Genomic DNA, 19,202 nt, shown 5'->3' with positions numbered 1-19,202 from the left:
GACGGTTTGACAGAGATCTGGCAAACCAGACTCCAATCTGATCTGGCAGTTTCTACAGCTGGATGCCCTTCCTAATGCCAACCACTCCGAGAGTGTAGTGGGTGCTTTTACGTGCCACCGGCACGAGGGCCAGTTTGGTGCTACTGGCAACGGCCACGCTGAAATGGTGCTTTTTACATGCCACCTGCACAGGAGCCAGTCCAGCGGCACTGGCGACGACCTCACTCGAATGTTTCACATGCTACCAGCACAAGTGCTGGTAAGGCGATGCGGCAACGATCACACTTGAATGGTGTGCTTAACGTGCCATCGGCACGGAGACCTATATATATATATATATGTTTGTGTGTCTGTTTTTGTCTCCCCACCATAGCTTGATAACAAATGTTAATGTGTTTATGTCCCTGTAACTTAGCGGTCCGGCAAAAAGAGACCAATATAAATACTAGGTTTACAAAGAATAAGTCCTGGGGTCGATTTGTTCGACCCAAAGGTGGTGCTCCAGCATGGCCGGAGTCAAATGACTGAAACAAATGAAAAAGATATTTATCTTAAATGGGGTATGTTTTAATGATTAGATTAATTTCACAGGGACCAAAGCAACCCACATTTAAATGACATGATAATCCATGACCTTCATTGCTTTAATATCAACTTTTCCATGTTTGCATGGGTCGAATTGAGTTCAGAGGCTGATTTTCTACAGCCAGATTCCCGGACTGTCACCAACCCTCACCTGTTTCCAAGGAAGATATTTCCCATTGCCAGTAGTATAGAAGACACTTGCTCAAAGTGTAACACAATGGAATTAAACCCAAAACTGTGTGGTTGGGAAGCAGACTACTTACCACACAGCCACGCCTGCACCCTGTGTTCAAAATGTAAACAAAATCTCTTTAGGCTATCTTATCTTTTACTTGTTTCAGTCATAAGAATGCAGTGATGCTGGGACACTACCTTCAAGAACATTAGTCAAACAAATCAACACCAATATTTATTTCATTGGTTCCCTTTACAGAACTGCTAGGTCATGGGGATGTAAACACACCAACACTGTCTGTCAAGCAGTAGTGGAGAACAGAGGCACACATACATGTTTATATATACACACACACACACAAAGGGCTTCTTTCAATTTCCATATACCAAAACCACTCACAAAACTTTGGTCAGTCTGAGGCTATAGCAGAAGACACTTGCACAAGGTGCGGCACAGTAGGACTGAATTCAAGATCATGGTTAGGAAGCAATTTTCTCAAATACACAGCCACTCCTATGAAGCTTATAAATAAAACATTTAAAATGTTATATTAATCTTCAATACACAGTTGTTTCCAAAATGAAGTGTAAAGTATCTAGAGTGAGTTAGTGATTGTCTAACTTTCACTTACAATCAACACAATTTCTAACTTTCTGTATGCAAAATTCAAAAGACTGCCTATTTTTTGAAAAAAAAAACAGATTTTAAAAGATTTTAAACCCGTATGCTGAAAGCACACAAGAAGAAAAGCTTAGAAAGAGAGAAATAAAAATAAGTTACAGCCTGTTGCATACTTCAAAACAAACAGCAACAAAAAAGACAATTAGCTGCACATCCATTATTGGGTGGAATTCAATAAACAGAATATATATATATATATACTAGCAGCTAAGCCCGGTTTGTTTGGATGATGTGGCTGTGATTGTTTTCAGTTAGGCATAATCTATAACAGCGTTTGTCAACCTTATCAGTTTGGGTCCCCTGGTTCAATTGGAGCCTCCTGCTATATGAACATTTCCTGACCCCACCCCGTCAGAAAACAGCTCCTAAGCAACTGGTTGTTTTAATGACAGAAGAAAGAGGGAAATTCCATTAGAAAAGTTTTAATCAATTTTCTTGGAAAGTATGGAAGCTAGAAAAAAAATACAAACTGCATTCCAATCTATGCACCTGTCCCCACATGTGTGCCATTTTTCACGCGAATCCACCCTGCCGTTTGGCTGTGAACCTCAAGACAAGAAAGAATACAACGATCGCCCATGTCCAATTTATATTATAGATATATATGTTTTATTGATATTTAGCAGAAGCAATGGAGTGACTCAAAGACAGAGTTTTGTGTGTTAGAGCCAATTCACAAAACTATCTGACTTTGAGTCATGCTATTATTTCTGCTAAATATCAATAACAATATACATATACTCTTATTTTGACTTCTATTTTTCCCTGTTTGCATCAACATACCAATACGTGCATATATGCACCATATTTTAAAGTGTATAAGGAACACCCTAATTTTGGGGTGTTAAAATTTGGAAAAAGGTTTTCTAAGGGATTACAATACTATCCATGTGTAAGAAACTCTCATATTTTAACCTAATTTCTGACAAAGGGTTCCTTATACACATTAAAATATAGTACATACTAGCAGCATAGCCCAGCGTTGCCCGGGTATGTAAGAGCCCCTAGTAGGCAACGACTAATCCCAATCTAGTCCTTTCCCTCTAGGGAACGAAGGCGCATGTGTAGGTTGCAATGTCTTCTCTTCACTCGAATACTTCTGTGTATATGATGTTCCTAGCTGTCCCTTTGGGCGAAAACATAAAAACATCATTGTGCCTCCCAACGCGTGAACAGCCCACATAGAGTTGACCGTGGATGAAGCACTGTTCGCCCAACTGTAACCCAGCGACTTGTAGCATTTGGCCTTGGGATTTATTGATGAACATTGCGAAGCAGAGTTTAACAGGAAACTGAGAACGCCTGAAGTGGATTGGTCGGTCAGCGCCCGACGGTTGAAGGTGCATGCGTGGAATGAAGACGTCCTCTCCCTTCCCACAACCGGTAAGTATTGTGGCCGTTATTAAATGTGGTGCCAAATGTTTCACAACCAGACGTGTGCCGTTGCACTGTTTAGGTGGAACCAAATTCCTGATGAGCATAATGGGCGCACCAACTTTTAACTTCAGGATGTGTGGCGGCAGGCCTGGCGGTTCAAGTGAATTCAGGAATTCAACAGGATAATCGGCAAGCTCGGCGGGGTCTGCTGTCCTATCAATAGATTTATAAACGTAAACATCACCAGGAATAGCTTCAAGTAGCTGGATATTGATGGAGTTGAGAGTTAAAAAAGGTCGAGTTGCGTCCCCTAGACAGTCTGTAGTTTGTGTTTCTGATTCTTGACCCCATGTCGATTTTTTTCAGAACTGGGGGAACTGCGTTAGTTTTGAATTATGACATTGGGCTATGTGTGTGTCAAGTTTTATCAGAATCGGTTGAAAGCCGTGGTCAGGGTGAGGGTACAACCTGACAGACACACAGACAGACAAACTGCCGATTATATATAGAGAGATATGTATACATACACACATATATATATATATATATATATATACACACATATAAAAATATATATATATATATATGCATATGTACATTATATATATACACACACATGTAAGTATATATATGCATATATACATATATTCTTTTACTTGTTTCAGTCATTTGACTGCAGCCATGCTGGAGCACCACCTTTAATAGAGCAAATCAATCCCAGGACTTATTCTTTGTAAGCCTAATACTTATTATATCGGTCTCTTTTGCCGAACTGCTAAGTTACTGGGATGTAAACACACAACCTTGGTTGAAGCGATGGTGGGGAGGCAAACACACACACACATATATATATAGACAGGCTTCTTTCAGTTTCCGTCTACCAAATCCGCTCACAAGGCTTTGGTCGGCTTGAGGCTATAGTAGAAGACATTTGCCCAAGGTGCCACGCAGTGGGGCTGAACCCGGAAAGATGTGGTTGGTAAGGAAGCTACTTACCACACAGCCACTCCTGCGCACACACATCATCATCATCATCATCATCATCATTTAACGTCCGCTTTCCATGCTAGCATGGGTTGGACGGTTCAACTGGGGTCTGGGGAGCCCAAAGGCTGCACCAGGCCAGTCAGATCTGGCAGTGTTTCTACAGCTGGATGCCCTTCCTAACGCCAACCACTCCGAGAGTGTAGTGGGTGATTTTATGTGCCACCGACACAGGTGCCAGACGAGGCTGGCGAACGGCCACGCTCGGATGGTGTTTTTATGTGCCACCGACACAGGTGCCAGATGAGGCTGGCGAACAGCCACGATCGGATGGTGTTTGTTACGTGCCCACACCACGGAGGCCAGTCGATGCGGTACTGGCTACGGCCACGTTCGGATGGTTTTCTTGTGTACCACCGGCACTGATACCACAAAGATACAAATTCCATTGATGTTCATCTATTTTGATTTGTTTTGATTTTCACTTGCCTCAACAGGTCTTCACAAGTGTCACAAGAAGGAAGGTATGCACAGGTGGACTGACTACGTCCCAGGTAGGGGCCACGGGTTATGGCCTGACTAGTCTTGCCGGGTCTTCGGATGGTGTTTTTATGTGCCACCGACACAGGTGCCAGATGAAGCTGGCGAACGGCCGCGATCGGATGGTGTTTGTTACGTGCCCACAGCACGGAGGCCAGTCAATGCGGTACTGGCTATGGCCACGTTCGGATGGTTTTCTTGTGTGCCACCGGCACTGGTACCACAAAGATACAAATTCCATTGATGTTCATCTATTTTGATTTGTTTTGATTTGATTTGATTTGATTTTCACTTGCCTCAACAGGTCTTCACAAGTGTCACAAGAAGGAAGGTATGCACAGGTGGACTGACTACGTCCCAGGTAGGGGCCACGGGTTATGGCCTGACTAGTCTTGCCGGGTCTTCGGATGGTGTTTTTATGTGCCACCGACACAGGTGCCAGATGAAGCTGGCGAACGGCCGCGATCGGATGGTGTTTGTTACGTGCCCACAGTACGGAGGCCAGTCGATGCGCTACTGGCTGCGGCCACGTTCGGATGGTTTTCTTGTGTGCCACCGGCACTGGTACCACAAAGATACAAATTCCATTGATGTTCATCTATTTTGATTTGTTTTGATTTGTTTTGATTTGATTTTCACTTGCCTCAACAGGTCTTCACAAGTGTCACAAGAAGGAAGGTATGCACAGGTGGACTGACTACGTCCCAGGTAGGGGCCACGGGTTATGGCCTGTCTAGTCTTGCCGGGTCTTCGGATGGTATTTTTATGTGCCACCGACACAGGTGCCAGATGAGGCTGGCGAGCGGCCACGATCGGATGGTGTTTGTTACGTGCCCACAGCACGGAGGCCAGTCGATGCGGTACTGGCTACGGCCACGTTCGGATGGTTTTCTTGTGTGCCACCGGCACTGATACCACGAAGATACAAATTCCATTGATGTTCATCTATTTTGATTTGTTTTGATTTTCACTTGCCTCAGCAGGTCTTCACAAGTGTCACAAGAAGGAAGGTATGCACAGGTGGACTGACTACGTCCCAGGTAGGGGCCACGGGTTATGGCCTGTCTAGTCTTGCCGGGTCTTCGGATGGTATTTTTATGTGCCACCGACACAGGTGCCAGACGAGGCTGGCGAACGGCCACGCTCGGATGGTGTTTTTATGTGCCACCGACACAGGTGCCAGATGAAGCTGGCGAACGGCCGCGATCGGATGGTGTTTGTTACGTGCCCACAGTACGGAGGCCAGTCGATGCGGTACTGGCTACGGCCACGTTCGGATGGTTTTCTTGTGTGCCACCGGCACTGATACCACGAAGATACAAATTCCATTGATGTTCATCTATTTTGATTTGTTTTGATTTTCACTTGCCTCAGCAGGTCTTCACAAGTGTCACAAGAAGGAAGGTATGCACAGGTGGACTGACTACGTCCCAGGTAGGGGCCACGGGTTATGGCCTGACTAGTCTTGCCGGGTCTTCTCATGCACAGCATACTTCCATAGGTCTCGGTCTCTAGTCATTTCCTTGGTGAGACCTAAAGTTCGAAGGTCGTGCTTCACCACCTCGTCCCAGGTTTTCCTGGGTCTACCTCTTCCACAGGTTCCCTCAACTGCTAGGGTGTAGCACTTTTGCACACAACTATCTTCAGCCATTCTCGTCACATGACCATACCAGCGCAGCCGTCTCTCTTGCACATCACAACTGACGCTTCTTAGGTTCAACTTTTCTCTCAAGGTACTTACACTCTGACGATTATGAACACTGACATTACACATCCATTGGAGCATACAGGCTTCATTTCTTGCGAGCTTACGCATCTTGCGAGCTACATATATATATACACACACACACACACGAATATATTAGATATGCATATACACACACACACACACATATATATACATAAATATACATAAACACACACACACACACACATATATATATACACACACACACACACACAATGAATACCATATATTAGATGTATTATAATGCAGGTGGCCCATAAGCAATTAAAACCTAAAGGCAAGTTAATAGACAAGGGTACAAGTTAGTACCAGCAATTGCTAGAAATAAGAGTAAAAAACAACTCGAAAAGCCACACAGAGCACCAAACTTATGAATTGACACAAAGCAAGGGAGCAAGCTAAAGTACCAAAGAAAATATGAATATTATCCATATATACTTATATGTATTCATATATATATATATATAAATGCATATATACATATATGTATGCTTGCATATATAAAAACATGCATATATTTATATATATGCATATATACATATATGAATGCGCGTATATATAAAAATATGTGAGGTATTGGTATCCAGAAGACCGAAGGTGGCAGATAAAGTTCGACATAACTTTGGCTTTGTTGTCTCATTTTATTTAAAACACACACACACACGTGTATATATATATATATATATATATAAATCTGTCATCGTTTAACTTCCGCTTTCCATGCTGGCATGGGTTTATATTATATATATATATATATATATATAAGGCATGCATATATACATATATATGTGTGTGTTCACCAAAAATACTGAGATCGAAAATTACTCATATGCATGGCTGTGGTTAGAAGTTTGCAACTTCTTAGGCAAGTGCCTTAACTACAGCCTTGCTTGTGGCTGGTGAATATGGTGAGCAGAAACTGTGGAAGATCCCATTTGAGGAACAGTTCCTGAATTTTTGAGTGGTAGTGTGAATCTTAACCGGTTTAACACCCTCAATTGGACCAAGGATATCTTTAGAGGCCGTCTGCTTTTACATGCATTCGAAGCAGGTCAGAGGTGAACTTCCTCCTATTCTCCCGTTAGTCTCTTGGCGGTACAGAAAAAAAAGGTCATGGACGATTTTTAATTCTTCCGTCTTACTAAACACAAGTATAAACACAAAAAAAAGAAAAGTCTCACCTAAAAATAGATTATTTATTAAAGGCACCACAGCTTCCTCATATAAAGTTATTTGAGATATTTCAGGTGAGAAAACAAAGTTAAAACCGAATATTTTTTTACGTAGACAGATGCACGATCCTTCGGAAAATCGGTTAAACTAAAGCGTTACACCATTCAAAGAAACAACAAAAAAATGTGTGTAATAGGTGTAAAACAACTTCCTCTGAACGAATATGAAAAAAAAAAAAAATGCGCGGACGCGAAAAGGGAGTGGGGGAGAGGCCTCGGAAAATTCACATCAGGAATTTCCGAAAGCGTCTGAGGGACTGACCCGGGCACCAAAACAAAAAAAAAATAGTGTAATATGTGTAAAACAACTTGCTCTAAACGAATATGACAAAAAAAAATATACGTATAAAACGTATATAATGATTGACATATATTAGGGAGTTCACATCCCCCTTAATTTTATTTATCAATTCTGTGCACGTTACTCGGGTCTTAATTTTTAAATTAAATATAATACAATCGCAAAACTATTTTAATTTCATTTAAATTTTAAAATAAACAGGGTGGGGTGTAACTATATCGTAAATGTGAAATAAACAACACAATTAAGGTCACATGTGTAAAGCAATTCTTGTGTCGTTTAGAATCGAAAAAGGATGAATTTTTGTTTCTCTTAGCGAATCTCTGCCACAATAGAAACCAACCAAAAGGAATATCTTTAACCAAGTCTTCCAGAAAGAACATTTGCTCCGGGTGGATGAATTTGGAGACTGTTGACCGCTTTTGAAAGATGGAGACAAAGAAAGGTGAAACTTTATCATAATAATCTCTTATGATAAAAGGCAGATTTCCTTTTAATACAATTCTACAATATAGAATTTCTTCAATTAGAAGTTACCTATGATTTTTCGAAATAGATTCGGTTCGGTCATTGCATGTAATTTTTTTAAAATTTGACCCTCAATTAAGCAAAAATTTGAAAAAACTCAATATTTTACGATTTCCATCTATCACAATTGAAAGGCTTTTACTCCTCCTATTTACCACACTTGGTTAAACTAAAGCGTTACACCATTCAAAGAATAAAAAAAAAAATGTGTGTAATAGGTGTAAAACAACTTCCTCTGAACGAATATGAAAAAGAAAATGTGCACTCGCGAAAGAGGGGTTGGGGAGAGGCTTCGGAAATTTCACATCTTCAGTCCACCGAAAAGCCAGATAGTTTTTGTGAGTCTTCCATGATTGTATTTTCTTCTTACAATAACTGTTTCATCGATCTCTACTTCAACTCCTGGTCCACCGATTTGGTCCTGGTAATTTTCAACCCAATGCTGACAAACCTCGGAGCAGAAGGATCGCCAATCAATTGAGGTCGGATACGAAATGTTCAAAATTTCCATGACTAATGCATGCGACCAACAGTCTGTAAGGAAGTAATTTACAAATAACAGGACTTTACAGGGTGGTATCTGACTCTGCTCCAAAAATGTGTTGCTGTATAGGGATATAGAATATCCACATTGCGTTGGTCTTTGCCTTCGAAGGCGAACAGTCCTTCCACATCGGAAGATGTTTGTATTTTCGCGCATAATGTATACATTATCATTTTCGTAACATAATTTCTGTAGTATTTCAAGATGTTTCTGACACGTATTTTGATTCACATGGCAGAGACCCAACATTTCTTCACTTTTTCCAGAATTTCTTCTCTTTATTTATTTTTTTTTGCGAAATATGTACAAAAATACAGAGTTTATGATTCATGTGTGAGTGTGTGTTCTTGATACTCGTTTAGAACAAGTAGTTTTACACCAATTACACTATTTTTTCTTAGTTTAAAGGCCGTGGACTGAAGATGTGAAATTTCCGAAGCCTCTCCTCCACCCCCCTTTCGCGAGCGCGCATTTTTTTCATCATATTCGTTTAGAGCAAGTTGTTTTACACTTATTACGCTATTTTTGTTTTTGTTTTTGTGCCCGGGTCAGGCGCTTTCGGAAATTCCCGATATAAATTTTCCGAGGCCTCTCCCCCACCCCTCTTTCGCGAGTGCGCATTTTTTTGTCATATTCGTTTAGAGCAAGTTGTTTTACACATATTACACTATTTTTTTTTTGTTTTGGTGCCAGGGTCAGCCCCTCAGACGCTTTCGGAACTTCCCGATGTGAATTTTCCGAGGCCTCTCCCCACCCCCCTTTCGCGTATTTTTTTTTCATATTCGTTCAGAGGAAGTTGTTTTACACCTATTACACACATTTTTTTGTTGTTTCTTTGAATGGTGTAACGCTTTAGTTTAACCCCACACTTTCTCTTTACACACATAGACACGCAAACATATGCATAATGACAGTGTCAGTTGTTGAAGGAAAATTGTAAGCTAAGAAGGTGTGTGTGTGTGTGTGTGTGCGTGCGTGTGTGTGTGTGTGTGTGTGAGTGTGTGTGTGTGTGTGTAGGAAGTGAAGGATAAAAATATGTGTGAGAGTGTGTGTGTGCATGTATGTGTATTAATGTGTGTGTGTGTTATCTCTATATAAAGCTGAAGTTGTCTGTGTGTGCCAGGTTTGGTAGCCTTCAAGTAACACTATCTCCTCCGAGACCCTGCGGCACAAGTTGACCAAAATTGAGAGTATGATAGAAGGGTTGCTCTTCCTTCAGGAACCTGATGGTTTAAAAGTGTTGCTTTACAGTTTCTCTTTAATTTTTTAAAAAGTTTTACAGGCCAAATTGAACAAGCTGCTCCTGTATCAACTAAAAACCTTTCTTTTGAGTTTAAGTCATAGACGAAGAATACGCGACTTTTTATGATATTATCCACATATTTCGTCGCGGTTGAGAAGCTTCCTGAATTTTCCCTTTTTTTGTTTAAGAAATCAAATGCACAAGGTTTAATACATTTGAATGCTTTGTCGCCAAATTTAGCATGGTACCAACATATGGCGTTTCTTTTTAAACTAGGGCTCCTTGATCTGCGCCGAGCGACTGTTTCTTTCGACTTGCAAACTCTCTATTTTTTTTGTTAATAATTCAAATTGTTTTTGGTAACAATCTTTTAATTCCTATATTTCATTCGAAATAGATGGAATTGCATTTACAGTTTCTTTGGACGATAATTCCAGAATACCGTCTGCTAAATCTGCCAACGACTTTAAATTCCTTAGCTAATTTCTTCTTTCTATCTAATACGTTAACCAACAAATCAAAATAGATTTGTGATTAACTCGGACATGGCATAAAAATGATATTTCTTCGGCAAAGACATTACATCATATTGCCAATTCGCGCCACATTTCAAAATGGCTAAAATGGCTATTGCTACACTAACTTATAAATTAGCCAACTTCTTATCGAGATTAAAACTGTGATATTATTGACTTTAGGGTTTTGGAAAACTATTTACTAGCAACATAACAAAAACCAGCAAGCAACAAGCAAACAGGAAAATCGTCAACTAAAACTGTTTTATTGATATAACATCCTAGTTCGTTTCATTTTCTAGCTGATATTTCTGTATTCGACTGACAAAGCAGACAGTTTGACTCTGAAAGTCCACAAAGAAGGTTCAACGCGGTCGGCCTAATTATTCTGCCGTCTTTAGCAGAAATAATGATAAAAATAAAAACAAGGACAAGTTGGACACTGTTGTCTTATTAATATAAAAACACGGGATGGTCACTGCTAGAACGTCTTCAATAATTCTGCTGAGTCTGGACTACACATCGCCAAAAGCTTCATTTCCTCTCTGAACTTTAAGTTCCATCAGTATTATGTTTCTTATTATTCTGTAAAACAAATGGATCAAATTGCATACTCCCCTCGGCAGAGAAAATCTAATATGCAAATAATGGTAAATTTTAAATACTACTTCATAATTGATTTTAGAATTTCACAATAATTATCAACTGCAGTTTGGGAGACTGTAGCAGTCCGTCTGGCTAGGAAGGACGGTCATGATGTTGAACAGAAACAAATACTCCATAGAACAGAATTATCGAAGAAGGCTCAGTAGTTCATCTAACCATCTTAAGCGGGTGACTTAAAAGGCAGAACTTGAATTTGAACAACGTATAGCAATCAACCCTGAGAGCAAAGTGTTCTGGAAACAGGTATGTTCGAAACAGAGACCTCACTCTCCAGTTAGCCCTCTTTGCAGTCCCCCACAGGTCAGATTACTGATGAATCCAAAGAATGTGTAGAACTTATTGCTGAATGCTATGCTGGTATTGTTACTGCTGAAAATCCAAATATACCATCTTCACCACCTCTGACAACAAATCCTATAATATCTGTGGCAATTACACCTGCAATGCTGTGATGCCATCTCAAGAATAAGTGCAAGTATGCATCTCCTGGTCTTGGTAATGTTACCTGTCTGATTCTCAAACATTGTCGGTTCTTTCTTTTGCATCAGCTTTCATTCTTCTTCCAATTCTTTCTTAATAACTGTGTTATCCCAGAGCAGTGGAAAATTGTCAGTGTCATTCCTCTGTTCATAAAGGGTGATCACACATCACCTGTGAACTACGGTCCAGTCAGTCTTTCTACCTGTATTGCCAGTTTGATGGTGTCTTGTGTCAGAGAAACACTTTGGAACTCTTTGGAAAAGGCGGGGAGATGGCAGAAACATTAGCATGCCAGGCAAAATGCTTAGCGGTATTTCGTCTGCCATTACATTCTGAGTTCAAATTCCGCCGAGGTCAATTTTGCCTTTCATCCTTTCAGAGTCGATAAATTAAGTACCAGTTACGTACTGGGGTCGATGTAATTGACTTAATCCCTTTGTATGTCCTTGTTTGTCCCCTCTATGTTTAGCCCCTTGTGGGCAATAAAGAAATAAGAAACGCTTTGGAACTCTCACAACCTTATTTGACCTTCACAATTTGGATTTTCCCCTAACTCTAGTAGCTGTGGCCAGCTCACTGAGTTTCTTGGGAACATCACCTGAATTACTGATAGTGGCTCATGGGTGGATGTTATCTCTCTTGACTTTGCTAAAGCCTTCAATTCTGTGCCACACAAACGACTTGTCGGAAAACTCTCTGCAATGGCTATAAGAGGTGATCGGTATAACTGGTTGAAGTTCTTCATTCTCAGTCTAAAAGAGGTAGTCACAGTTATAGGATAGCATTTTGCACCCTATTAGATGACATCTGATGTACCACAGGGATCTGTTCTTGGACCCTTGTTGTTTTTTGCATATATTAATGATAAAGATGCCAACATGAAGAAGTTAAAATTTTGAACTATGTAGATGACATCAAGCTGTACCTTCCTCCAGCTATCTGTTTAAAGCTATATATGGCTATGGTACAAGGAGATGCCCAAAAGTAACTGGAAACATTCTCTGTGGGACAAGCCACTTGTAGCCTCAAGCTTCTGCCACTAGAAGCCACTTGATGAGAGCCTCAGGCATCAGTCTGCTGACTGACATGGTCAAGTGGGGTTGTACTGCCTTGTGGTATGTTTTTGCTTTGCAGTGTTTCTCCCTTGTTCATTGATTTTTATGATGGCTGAAATGAAGGAACAGCATACTTCTGTGAAATTCTGTTTTTTGCTGGGGGAAAACGGTGGCTGAAACAGTTGCCATGCTTCAAACAGTTTACAAGAATGCTACCATGAGCAAAACACAAGTTTACAAGCGGTTTTCCTGCTTTAGGAATGGTCGCTTGTTGCTTGAAGACCAACCTCATTCAGAGAGACCATGAGCTGCCTGAATGAATGAAAATTCATGAGCTAATCTTGGAGGACCATTGCCGAACAATTGATGAACTTGTTGATATGACTGGTGTGTCCTGGAGCTCCTCCCAACGAAGTTTGAGTGAGGACTTGTGAATGAAAAGAACTGCAGCAAAATTTGTGCCTTGCTTGCTTATGGAAGATCAGAAGTAGTCACCACTGAATGCATGTCATGAACAGTTGGAAGTTGATTGAAACCATTTTTCTCAAGGGTCATTGACGAAAACTGGTGCTATGGCTACGACCCGGCAATGAAGCTGCAATCAAGTCAGTGAAAGTATTCAGTGTCACCACCTCCAAAAAGCACGTCAAGTGAAGTCCAATGTCAAGATGATGCTGATTTGTTTCATCGATGTGAAAGGAATTGTTCACACAGAATTTATTCCTCCTGGTCAAACTGTTTATCAGACATTTTACTTGGCAGTTCTGAAGTGTCTGCAAGACGCAGAGACAAAAGGCCCTGACCTGTGGCAAAGTGAAGAGTGGTGGTTTCATCACAACAATGCACCTATACACAGTGCCTTGAGTGTCAGACAGTTTTTGACCCAAAATGGCATGACCCCGCTTACCTATCCCCCCTATTCACCCAATCTTGCTCTCTGCATCTTTTATTTCTTGTTCCCCCAAATGAAAAAAGTCCCTAAAGGAAAATGTTTTGGCAGAGGCATTAAAAGGCATCACTTTGCAAGAGTTCCAGGACTGCTTCGAACAGTGGAAAATACATCTGGACTGATGCATTGCTTCAAATGGAGAATAATTTGAAGGCGATAAAAGTCTAAACATGTAAATCTAAGTGAGTAAAATAATGTTGCAAAATTCCAGTTTCTTTTGGGTACCCCCTCGTATTTCCACACTTAGAAATTGCATCACCAGTCTGAAACCTCTATGAAACTGTTCAGAAATGTGAAACCAGACAAATACCTGCCATCAGGAATCTACCATACTCTGAACATCTTCCTTCCCTGAGCATAGACACAATAAAATTCCAACATCTAGCAACTGACTTGGTAGACACCCACAAGATTATCCACCATCTTTCCAACAACAACTTTGGGCACCTTTTTGAATTGCATATGTCTAAATTCCATGGACATGCTTACAAAATCAAAAAACAGCACAGCACCCATGACTTTCAGAATTGTGGAAGTGTGGAATAAACTACCTGCATCAGTTGTTAGCTGTCAGGAAACTACATCCTTTGAAAAATTAGTTTCTGGTGCTAAATTTCATCCGGCAGCTGGGATTAATCTTCTCTTATTTGAAAATATGTTATTATTTAGATTGGTGATTCTTTTGCTATTTGTTCTCCATTTTTAATGCCTGTAAGTTGTCATTTTAACCCTTTTAATATCAAGTTACAAAAATGATATCCAATATTACTTGTGTAATAAAGCATTCAATTATTGGTTGATTTGTTCAATTCATATCCTGGTAATTTTGATTTGAAGAAATATGCATTAACCCTTTCGTTACTGTATTTATTTTGAGATGCTCTGTGTTTCTTTCAATATTTTAAAAATAACAAAGAATTTAGTAAAATAATTTAGTTATCATTTAGCTAGTGTTAGGAACATAAATTGTGACTAAGGTTTGGTGGAAGATTTTAATTCAAAACTAATGAAAACAAGACATTTGAACTCAGAGCCAGAGCCGGTTTCAGCCGGATTGGTGATGAAAGGGTTAAATGAAGAAATATAATCATAATCCTATCAAGGAGTACTTCACTTTAAAAATATCACAATTGAATGTGTAATTTTAATCTTTTTATTTCAGTGAGAGAGCATTCTGCCATATCCATCCAACATTGTGTTCAAGAACAAATTAATGCTATAGCTCTTAATAAATATGCTAATCAGGTTGTTATTGTAGGACGTCAAGGTAGGAAAAATTCTTTTATTTCTATTTGGAGGATGATATTCTCATTGTATTACAAATATTTCACATGTTTTTCAATTAAGCTCACACTTCAGTTTTTGTACAGTGGAATAGTGTGATCGTTACCAATGTCGCCTTACTAGCACCTGTGCCGGTGGCATGTGTAAAAGATTCGAGCAAGGTCGTTGCCAGTACTGCCTGACTGGCCCCGTGCCGGTGGCACATAAATGCACCCACTACACTCTCAGAGTGGTTGGCGTTAGGAAGGGCATCCAGTTGTGGAAACTCTGCCAGATCAAGATTGAAGTCTGGTGCAGCCATCTGGTTCGTCAGCCCTCCATCAAAATTGTCCAACCCATGCTAGCATGGAAAGCGGATGTTAAATGATGATGATGATGAGTACTATTAAATAAGAATTGGTTTGCTGGTTATAGGTAAAGGCATGTCTATATGGTTAAGAATTTCATTCCCCACACATAGCTTTGGGGCTTAATCCCACAGTACAGCATCTCGGGCAAGTATCTTCTGTAATTTTGGGCTGATCAAAGCTTTGAAAGTGGATTTCATAGATGAAAACTGAAAGAAAACTGTCCTGATTGATCAGTCATCACCATTATCCTTTTAGCATCCACTTGTTCATGCTTACATGGGTCAGATAGAATGTGTTGGGGCAGATTTTTTACAACTAGATGTCCTTCTCACTACCAACCCTTACCCGTTTCAAAATAGGTTAATATTTCCCAATGGTTAGGCATGTTTTCATGGAATATTGTAAATGGAGGGCACCACTTGTATGACAGTGACACTCATTTCACAACCCCTACACAATGTGAAGACAAGGAGACACACACACACACGACAAGCTTCTTTCAGATTTTGTCTACTATCCACCTGCACAGCTTTGGTTGATCCTGAAGAAGACATTTGCCCAAAGTACCATACAATAGGCTGAACTTGAAATCATGTAGTTAGGAAACAAATTTCTTAACCACACTGAAGATAGCTTTTGTGTGCCACAGATGCACAGGGGCAATAAACACCACAGATGCTCAGAAAATGGATTCCATCACATGCCAGGGCGAGAAACTAGAAGTAGTTGTTAGCTTCTGCTACCTAGGTGACCAAGTCTGTAGTGGGGGTGGATACTCAGAGCATTGCCACTAGAATAGCCTGGGCAAAGTTCAGAAAGCTCCTACTTCTACTAGTGACAAAGGGCCTCTCGCTCAGAGTGAAGGGTAGATTGTATGATGCATGTGTGCGAACTGCCATGCTATACACTAGTGAAACATGGGCTGTGACTGCTGAAGACATGCATAGGCTCAAAAGAAATGAAGCTAGTATGATCCGCTGGATGTGCAATTTCAGTCTGCACACACAACTGTAAGTGCCCTGAGAGAAATATTGCGCATAAGAAGCATCAGATGTGGTGTGCAAAAGAGATGACTATGCTGGTATGGTCATGTGCTGCATATGAATGAGAAGAGCTGTGTGAAGAAGTGTCACTCTCTAACAGTGGAAGGAACCTGTGGAAGAGGGAGACCCAGGAAGACATGGGATGAGGTGGTGAAGCATGACCTTTGAACGTTGGGCCTCATAGAGGCAATGACAAAAGACTGAGACCTCTGGAGATATGCTGTGTTTGAGAAGACCCAGTAAATAAAGTGAGATCACAGCCGTAGTCAATACCAGTGTTGCATAACCAGCCCATTTAAAAAAGTACCTTTGAATTGTCGGGTGGCATACTGTGCTCGAGGAAACCTATTGAGTCAAGTAAAATCAAAATCAATAATCAAATCACAATCAAATGGAAATTCTAGTTGTGGCCGATGCCAGTGCTGTCTGACTGGCTCTCATGCTAGTGGCATGCAATAAACACCATTCATGCGTGAGTTGTTGCCAGTGCCGCCTGACTGGTTCCCTGTGCCGGTGACATGTAAAAAGCACCATTCGAACGTGGTCGATGTCCCCCACCGCCCCAAGTGGCTTCTGTGTTGGTAGCACATAAAAAGTATCATCCGAACATGGCCGATGCCAGTACCACCTGACTGGCTCCTGTGCCAGTGGCACATAGAAAGCACCCACTACCCTCTCAGAGTGGTTGGCGTTAGGAAGGGCATCCAGCTGTAGAAACATTGCCAGATCAGATTGGAGCCTGGTGAGGCCTTCTGGCTTGCCAGTCCCCAGTCAAACAATCCAACCCATGCCAACATAGAAAATGGACGTTAAACGATGATGATGATGATGATGACTGACTTGATTAAGAAAATCTTTTATTGAAAGCTGTCACTTCATAAAGAGGTTAATTTATTTATAGTTTCTGTCTTTTAATGTCTATTCATTTTATTTTGTAATTTTTTTTCTTTAAATTGAAGTATTCAAAATATTTTCAATTGGAGAAGAGAATTTTGAAGAGAAAGCAAATTTTCGTGTTGGTAAAAACACCTTAAACTGCAGTGCTGCTGATGTTACCTGGAATCATAATGAAGGCAAGTATTTTGCAACTGTTTTGCTCAGAAACTTAAAATATTGCTAAAACACAATCAGTCAGTGACAACTAATATTGATTACTGTAATAACCCATGTAACTTACGCACTTTTTTTCGCAAAAATAAAAATAAACTTTAGGGAATGCATTAATTACATGAGTAGATTGTTTCCAGAATTTTTTTAGAATTTCTTTTTTTTTTGTTGACAAAAAAGGAACAAAATGTAAACATTTGTACCGGAAGTTGACTCATTTAATGGGCTTAAATAATAAGGAAGTTGACTGCTATTTATGTTGGATGATATAATGCATACTTTCTCTGTATAAATTTACTAAACCACTTTTTGAAGTCTGACATATATATGCTGGTAATGCGATACCTGTTAAACAGAAATTATTGTTATTTAATCATAAGTCAGTGCAATTATGTTTAATACAACTAAATTGAAAACCCTTTCGTCCTGGCCATATCAGCAATTCTGAAAACTTTTGGGTACAAATTTTTCATGAGTAGAAGCATTTTTTTTAACAAATTTTAACCTGAAAATTACCTGTGTAAATTACACAAGTATGCAAATTACATGGGTTTTTACAGTACTTGGATTGGCAAAAAGGGAGAGAGAGAGATTGGAACTTATGACTGTCATCTGAAGTGAAATGATTTTAACCAAAAACTGGAACCAGGAGCTGTGTGTTATGCTTCTTATCAAAGCTTATTCCCATTGATCGTTTATGTAAACCTGAATCTATACAGTGATCCCTTGTTTATCGTGGTAGATTGGTTCCGAGGCCGGCCGCGATAACTGAATTTCCTCGAAGTAGGGACACCATATTTACAGTATTTATTTAATGTGTATTTGGACTTTTAAAACCCACCCATTACAGTAGTCTATTAATAACAAGGACAACTGTTAAGCAATAACACTTTAGATTTTAATAAAGATTGTTACTGTTACACAGGCCAGATTACAAAATAGAAAGCTGTGATTCGTCGTCTCTCTCCATTGCACCAATCACAGCCCGTCTTAAGTTCAAATACCCCTGTATATGCTTTTTTGCTATTTTACACTTGTTTTGTTGTTCTTAGACTAGGAAATAATATTTATTATTAATATTTTAATGGATTTAATGAAAAATTTTAGGCGTTCATATGTATATATTTTAAAAATTTGCGATAGTTGAACTGCGAAGTAGCGAGGGATCACTGTATAATAAACTGCAGTAAAATATCAACTTTTGACCTAATTCTTGACTCACTTTGCCAAATGTGCTTCGGAATGTTTATATTGATTTCCAATATAATCAATCACAACACAGATTTGTCTATGACCTTATCGCTGTACATTGATCTTATAGTATAAATATCAAATATTTATTCATCCCTTTCTCAAGGATTACTTTACTATTTGTGATCAGAGATATTTATTAATGACTGATCAGGCCTGTTGACTATAGAGATAGATAAATATAGAAATAGATAAATAGAATTTCCCAGGAGTATTTAGGACAGTAAATAATTTGGATTATGACCAAGGATGAAATTAAAGTTACAGAGTTTTAGTTTATTTGCTAAGAACCTACTCCTTACATTTATGGTACTCACTAAACTGATCTTACTCTCTTCATATATACCATACGTCTTTCAATTAGATCTTTCACTGGAGAAAACTGTCGATATACTTGACGTGTGAAAATAATATACACTCTCACTGTTCCTTTTATGGTGTTAATGCACTTATGGTCCATGTGCTGACCTAATCTTCCCTCCTGTTCTTCATTTCAGTATAACAATCTCCTTGTAAATATTTTGGTCCTTACAGTTGCTAACATGTAAATAAAACTAAAGATATG

The 19,202-nt window shown here is 39.7% G+C and overlaps 1 long non-coding RNA gene across 1 annotated transcript; it reads left to right on the top strand.

The window, feature by feature from the left end:
* The first annotated feature begins 7,866 nt into the window (after positions 1 to 7,866).
* Positions 7,867 to 17,278, top strand: LOC115221344. The gene is made up of 3 exons (XR_003882627.2): positions 7,867 to 8,067; positions 14,765 to 14,869; positions 17,239 to 17,278. It is a non-coding gene; the product is annotated as an uncharacterized LOC115221344 (long non-coding RNA).
* The last annotated feature ends 1,924 nt before the right edge of the window (positions 17,279 to 19,202 follow it).

The sequence above is a fragment of the Octopus sinensis genome, linkage group LG18, assembly GCF_006345805.1.
Source record: "Octopus sinensis linkage group LG18, ASM634580v1, whole genome shotgun sequence".
NCBI classification, from domain to species: domain Eukaryota; kingdom Metazoa; phylum Mollusca; class Cephalopoda; order Octopoda; family Octopodidae; genus Octopus; species Octopus sinensis.
This window is presented reverse-complemented; position numbering and strand designations above follow the sequence as displayed.